The 7,583-nt window shown below is 28.8% G+C and overlaps 1 non-coding gene across 1 annotated transcript; it reads left to right on the top strand.

The window, feature by feature from the left end:
- The first annotated feature begins 5,205 nt into the window (after window positions 1-5,205).
- Window positions 5,206-5,402, top strand: LOC145841793 (small nucleolar RNA U3). Its single transcript, XR_014370169.1, has one exon. It is a non-coding gene; the product is annotated as a small nucleolar RNA U3 (small nucleolar RNA).
- Window positions 5,403-7,583: the final 2,181 nt, after the last annotated feature.

The raw sequence follows: 7,583 nt of genomic DNA, 5'->3' as shown, positions 1-7,583 counted from the left end.
ATACTTTACTTAAATAAAATGTTAACACTGTAATGATATTAACATCTCATTTTCGTATTTTAAAGCGAATGTTGTGGAGTGTTTTGCGCAGATATTTGTGACGTGCTTCTAGAATTAAAAAAACAAACATATTTTTATAAAAAAACAAACATTTTTATTATTTTAAGGAGTTAATTTCATTCCGACGCGTATATATCGGCGTTTGTCTTTCAAATACGCGTTAAAAAAGTGAGTTGCAAAGTTATTCCGCGGTATGATCTAGTTACGATTAAGTTTAACGTTTTACTTCAATTATCGAGAATCAAGAAAACGTCTACATCGCGGAGTTGATGTTAGTATTTATGTAACTTTACGATTGTTGATACTTTTTATAGATTTTATTTGTGTCGTGATTTAATAGTTTCTTTCTTCAGAACTAAGAATTATTATTGAAAATAAATTAAATTGCATTTATTCAAAGTGTGTTTTATTCATAACTTAGGAAATAGTTTTGTAACTTATACTGTTAGTATATTATTTACTTCTCGTAAGTATAGCAGTCAGTAAGTTACTGGAGACCACGTAGTTAAGACAAAAAACATAAACATCAATAAAATAACCCATTTGGTTAAAGTGGAAACCACGCAGTGTCTTTTAAGAACCTTGAATCTTCTGGTTACAAATCTTTAAGCAGTCAACAGAATAAATGCACACAAACAACAATGACGATATCAATCTTAATAATTCTCATCAAGCAGAGATGATGAAAAATAATGCTGAATTTTATCCGTCAAACAGCATTCAACAACAATTTAGAAAATCAAGCGAAGTTAAGCAGCTAACAAATGAAGAAGAGTTTAGAGTTTTGCAAATGCAAATAAAAAAGTTAAATAATAGATTAAAGCAGTCTAGATCACCACATTACGAACAAGCGATGCTAGAAAAACGCGAACCTTTTTACGATGATTACGAAAAAAGTAATCAAAATAATTTAAACATTTTTAGCGACACAATTAAGGCGCAAAGACTAAGTAAAAAGTTTAAAAGGTTAGACTCTGTAAGAAACCCTCGTGATATTATTAGTTTTTTCGAGGAGGAAATGTTAAATGAAAATATTTATAGTAATACAGAAAAGTATAAATTTTTAACTGGGTTTTGGCCGAGAGAAGAGTTGTCAGACTATTATAAAATGACAGAACGAGGTGAAAGAAATTACAGTTCTTTAAGAAACTTTTTTATTAATAGGGACAATCAGTTAGCTGAAATTTTAGATAAAATTCCAATTTGGGATGATTGTACAAACTTTAATAAAATATTTGCTACAGCCGTAAGTTGGGCCAAATGTCGAGAACAGGACAGAATTAAGTTTTTTCTTGCATACTTAATGCCCTTTTCGATCAAAGATAAGATTAGGGAACATTTTGATGAAAGCTTAGAACTTTTTAAAAGAAAAGGACAAGCCATATGGAATGCTTATAAAGAAAACGCATTAGTACCTAAGCAAGTTAATTACAATAGACTACAGCAGTATGAGCAAAGTCAGCATAGGTCTAAAATAAATTACCATAAGCAAGTTCGACCTAATCATCAACAAAATTTTCATTTAAGAGATAATGGTATTAATCATATTTACAATTATCGTCAACATAACCAAGATAGAGATAGTTTTAAACTAAGAAAATCATACAATGGGAATAGTAGTAATAATGTTAACATAGCACAGTGTTTGTCATGTCATCAATACTTACCTACAAAAACATTTAACATAACTAAGGCGTCACAAACAGCCGAAGAAAAAGCTCAAGTAACCAAAAACACTATAGCAGTTGGAGTAACTGGTCAAGTAGTATGGTTTAATGTTCGCAAAGGTTACGGTTTTGTTCAACGTGATGATCGGAACAGCGATATTTTTGTTCATTATACAGCTATCGTCAAAAACAACCCTAACAAATTCTTAAGGTCTCTTGCACAAGGAGAAAAAGTCCAGTTTGATATTATTGTAGGTAAAAATAACATGTCAGAAGCCGCAAACGTGACAGGTCCTAATGGTAAAACAGTTCAAGGGTCTAAATATGCTGTAGATAAGAATTCAAACTACAACCAAAAGTTTCAACAAAAAAGATTAAGCGGAAACTATTATTCAAGTAACCCTCAACAGCGGAAAAGAAAAGCTAATAGAGCTTATAAGCAAGTTTTTGTTTTTACAGCAAAACAAGGTAAACTTATCAAAGAAAAACATCAGAAACAACAGCAGAAAAATATCAGTTACAATAAAAAGTATGATAGCAAGCCAAAATATCAAGTGCCAACAGTGCAGCTTAAAAGTTATAAACAAGACTCAGGCTATTACGATTCTTCAAAAACAAAATCACAAACTAGCGTATCAAGCAATATATTAGCAAAGAGAAAAACAATTTGACAGTACTTAATTCCTTTGACAGAAAAGAAATTATAACACAGAATAAAAAAGAGTCAGAATTACTAATAGCAGGTCTAAAACTTTTATCATAAAGCCCTTTTGAAAATAAAATATAAACATTTTTACAAAACTAACGAGACAGACTTTAATAAAGGTAAAAAGTTGTAACTTTTTATTAACATGAAAATCTATTTTAATATTTTCTAAACTCAGGTAATTTTTTTAAGAAGTTAAAATGAAAGAAACTACAAAGTGTATTTATTTTGTGTTCTTTTCTGATAAAATTTCTGAATTGTAAAATTTTATAGCATTTTTAATTTTAATGATGTGTTATAAAGTTTTTTATATTTCAAATTACAGTTTAGTAATTGAAATATTAATTAAAAGCTAAGACATAACAATTATACTATAAAAAAGTTTTATAAGCCTATTTTTATATTGAGATTTTAGTAACTACATTTCACTCTAACTTTAAAACAAAACTGATTTATCAGATTTTTTGCTCGTAAAATAATCAAGTTCAAGTTTAAAGCTTTCAATTCGACTCGTGATAAATTTTTCCTATAAATTTTGAATTTTAAATTACTTTGAACTCCCATTTAGTTTTGACTGTTAACGATCGAAAATAGCACTCGCTAAATTTTTCTCTTTATTAATTTCTACAATGCATAAGTTTTGTGTCACATTAAAAAGAAATACTTTATACTTGAATCCTATAAAAGTTTGTGCATGAAAATACTGCTTATTGTTTTGTAAAATATTTTAAAGAAAATGTTTTCTGCTTTGTTTATTAAAGTTTGCGAGTTGAATATTAAGAACATATGTTTTTCTAAGTTAAAAACAAAATTAAAGTTTTTCATGTTTTTTAAACTATTAATTTTCTTTTAATGCATCTTTAAATGCTTAATTTTTGTTTTGTATAAAAAAAATGGGTTTGAAAGTAAATACTGACAGTTTCGTTATTGTCGTTTGGCCTAATAACATAGTAGTTTTTACTAAACTTTCTTGAAAAAATATCTCAACTTTTTTTTTTTTGAGCCGCGTATTTTTTGGAATGAATTCTTTCAAATGAATACTACAATGATGGAAAATGAAAAGATGAATATTTTCTATGTCAACAAGTGAATTCGATGAATTTTTGAATTTGAAGTTTAGAGAAGAACAAGCGAATTAAAAAAATTCGTTCCTGCTAAATAAACCACCGTAGAAGAAGAAATCGGAAGAGAAACGCCGGAATAGAAGATGCCCGAGGACAACAGGCACAAGGACAAGAACCCCAAGGATAAAAAGCCTGAGGACAACTAAATGACTATCATTGTTACTTACTTTGTCTTCATGTTGTGTTTTATCTAAGTTTTTGTAAATTATGTAACTTTTGAGATATCAAGTTATACAGTTTCTTTTTCTTACTTTTTTCTTACCCGCGCTTAAAACAGATATAAAAAAGCTTTAAGTTAAGTAGGATTTTAAGGATTTAAATTGTTTAAAACCAGGCTTTAAACGTTAAAATTGAAAATTAAAAAAGAAACAATGTAATGATATTAACATCTCATTTTCGTATTTTAAAGCGAATGTTGTGGAGTGTTTTGCGCAGATATTTGTGACGTGCTTCTAGAATTAAAAAAACAAACATATTTTTATAAAAAAACAAACATTTTTATTATTTTAAGGAGTTAATTTCATTCCGACGCGTATATATCGGCGTTTGTCTTTCAAATACGCGTTAAAAAAGTGAGTTGCAAAGTTATTCCGCGGTATGATCTAGTTACGATTAAGTTTAACGTTTTACTTCAATTATCGAGAATCAAGAAAACGTCTACATCGCGGAGTTGATGTTAGTATTTATGTAACTTTACGATTGTTGATACTTTTTATAGATTTTATTTGTGTCGTGATTTAATAGTTTCTTTCTTCAGAACTAAGAATTATTATTGAAAATAAATTAAATTGCATTTATTCAAAGTGTGTTTTATTCATAACTTAGGAAATAGTTTTGTAACTTATACTGTTAGTATATTATTTACTTCTCGTAAGTATAGCAGTCAGTAAGTTACTGGAGACCACGTAGTTAAGACAAAAAACATAAACATCAATAAAATAACCTATTTGGTTAAAACACAACACAAATGCTTTTCAATGTTTCAAAGTAAGTTTTAATTTGATCAATAAATTTAAATGCAAGATAACGTTTAAAATTTGTAGAACCGCTCAGTTCCAACCCGCGATCAACTCCCACCTGCGCATAATTCCCACCCGCACAATTCAAAATTGATCAAATCTGAGAACCGACCAAGGGTAAGGGTTAAGGGTAACAGTGATAATAAAAAAAAAGATCAATAAGTAAAGACAAAAAAAAGGTGGGAGTTGTACGTGGATGGAAACTGTGCGGGTGGAAATTGATCGTGGGTAGGAATTGTAAGATTACCAAAATGTTGATATTTATTTTGAAACATAACGTTTACAACACAAATAGATTTGTAAAATATTTCATACAAATAAAAACTAGATATTTAGCCATTAACATTTGTTTATTTCTTTATTTGGAAAACAACATTTTAACAGTAAAGAAAACGGTATAGGCAAACTACTCAATTTTAAAAATACCATTTAGTTTATTATTTGTATGATACAGCGCTAAAATTTTATTAAGTTACAGTTTTTATTTAATAGTGCTCTCTCTCTCTCTCTGATATGACGTCACAATAAAGCTCTATCGTTTGTGATGTCACAACAGTAAACATCTAAGTTGTAGCTTACACACTTAAAAACATAATTAAAATCTGCGATGAAATCTGCGATGAAATCTCAAGATCATACTTTTAGGGATCATTTCTAAAGTATGTGTCTCACGAACGTTATTTAACAATGACGGTCAACCACTCACGATGATGAATTGTGGAGAGGTTTTCTGAGCAGGAAAATGACTTCAGCTTGCTGAGTGTCGTAATGACTGTTCCACTGTTGTTAGGGCAGAAGTGGAGGGAAATCGCTCTTTCTGAGTGATTAACAACCAGCCTAGTAGGGCTATATTATCGTTTAAAATCACAAGAAAACTTTTATATGTTGTTATAAGCTTATTTTCAAATTAAGTATAAATTAAAATTTTATTAAATAATACGAATATTTAGATTATTTTATATTAGCTACAAATACCTTTTTTTGTATTATGTTTGATAAAATTTTTATAAAGTAATTTATGCTTTAATTTGAAGTAAGGAAATCTTTGCTTTTCCAGAGAAAACTTAATAATGCAAAAAATCAATTGCTTTAAACTATAATATTTTTTAATGCAAAAGAAACTATTTTCATTTACTATGAGTAACATTTTTTAATTTATTGCAAAAAAATTTCCCATAGAAACGTACATGGATCAGAATAGACTTTTAAACAAAGCTCGCCGCTAAATTTTGTAGTTAATTTTATGAATAAGATCTGATTCAAACATCAGGTGAGATCCTTCTTTTGGGGGACGAATCAGATTGTGCTTCGTGCCTTTCTGCGTAACAAGAATTTCGGCAAGACACGTTTCACACATCAAGTTATGTGTTCAAACCGTCTTCATTTCCGTTCACCTTGTAGAAGGATCTAACTAACACGAGTTGCATGTATTAATGTTTGATATTCTGAATGCTAACGTTCGTGTGAGGCTTTATGACGTCATAAAGAAAGAGAGTACATGATAACAGAAGAGATTAGCATACTTTATGCACTGCACAGTGCGGGAGCCGATCATTTCTACCCCGATCATTTCTAACATGATCACTTCTAACCTAATTTCTTCTAACCCGATCAGTAAAAATTTGTTGTTTTTTTAGATTTGTTTTAATCAGTGTTTATATCAAAACTAAACTAATGTTAACAAAATTGTTTTAGTATCGAAACATAGTTTACTTTATCTTAACCGAAACTTGAAGTTTAAATAGCTTTGATTTAAATAAATTGTAATTCGACTTATTGTAATTTCAAATTGTTTTCTTTATTTTGATTTTTTTTTTTCATTTAAACCTGCGTAAATCGAACATTATTTTTTTATTTAATATGAATTACTAGATTTTTTTTGAAATTCTGCCTTGTAAAATTCTTAAAGTGAGCTGTATTAACTACATTTAAGTTATATATTCTTATCTTTTAGGTAACTAGAATATCAAGTAAGCTAAATGATAAAACAAGTAAGTTTTAAAAAGTAAATTGTTACAAATGTAATAATCAGATACAAATATTTTCATATTACAGTTTATAAGCTTTGTTGAAAGTCTAGCACAAGCGTTGTATAGTTGTTGACTCATTCAAAAAAAGACCACTTTTGTTAAATTTAGTTTGTTTTAAAATAAGTTCTGAATAAAGAAATACAAAAATAGACAAAAAATTTACTGATTGAGTTAGAAATGATTAGGTTAGAAGTGTTTGGGTAGAAATGATCGGGTTAGAAAAGAACGCGGGTTATAAATAATCGAGTTAGAAGCAGTAGTGTTGCGTGGTCTTTTTGTTAGGGGGTGCTGCAGATTGACATAGTCAAATTAAAAAATCCCCTAGTTTGAGATACTAAGATTAAAATCATGAAGGTAATATGAAGAAATAGCAAATTTTTAATAAAAAAAAGTTTAAAATACTTGTTTAATTTATAGTAAATAAAATATAATAAAAAACACATATCTCATACTTTTGTATATAATCACCCTTTCCTAACAACTACAGCTACTTTTATTTTTATTTATGTCCACGTAAGTTTCTGTGTTTGCACAGTTATAAATTAACTAATTTGGTTTAATGACTTGTCTAACTAGTAATAAAAATAAAAAAACATGCAATTAACTTAAAAAAACGAGGTTGCCCCAGCTTGAGTTGTTCCTGTTCGAGTTGCTTCTGCTTGAGTATTCCCTCCTCAAGTTTCTTCTGCTCGAGTTCAACTTGTTTTATTTTTCTCGTGTTGCAGTAAACTTTAAATAACGATCATGATTTAATTAACATGTTACTGAAACTTCATGCAGCTCCAAAATTCAACTTTTCAACATTTTTGTATTGAAAACTTGTTAACATTAAAGATGCAGATGACGGAAGCTGATCATTTCTAACCCGATCATTTCTAACCCGATCACTTCTAACTCGATCGTTTCTAACCCGATCACTTCTAACCTGATCGTTTCTAACCCATTTTACTTGTTAATTTTATTTTTGTTTTTTAATC

The sequence above is a fragment of the Thalia democratica genome, chromosome 7 (assembly GCF_965202585.1).
Source record: "Thalia democratica chromosome 7, ktThaDemo2.hap1.1, whole genome shotgun sequence".
Classification (NCBI taxonomy): Eukaryota; Metazoa; Chordata; class Thaliacea; order Salpida; family Salpidae; genus Thalia; species Thalia democratica.
The sequence above is the reverse complement of the archived record's forward strand: the minus strand, read 5'-3'. Positions and strand labels throughout refer to the sequence as shown.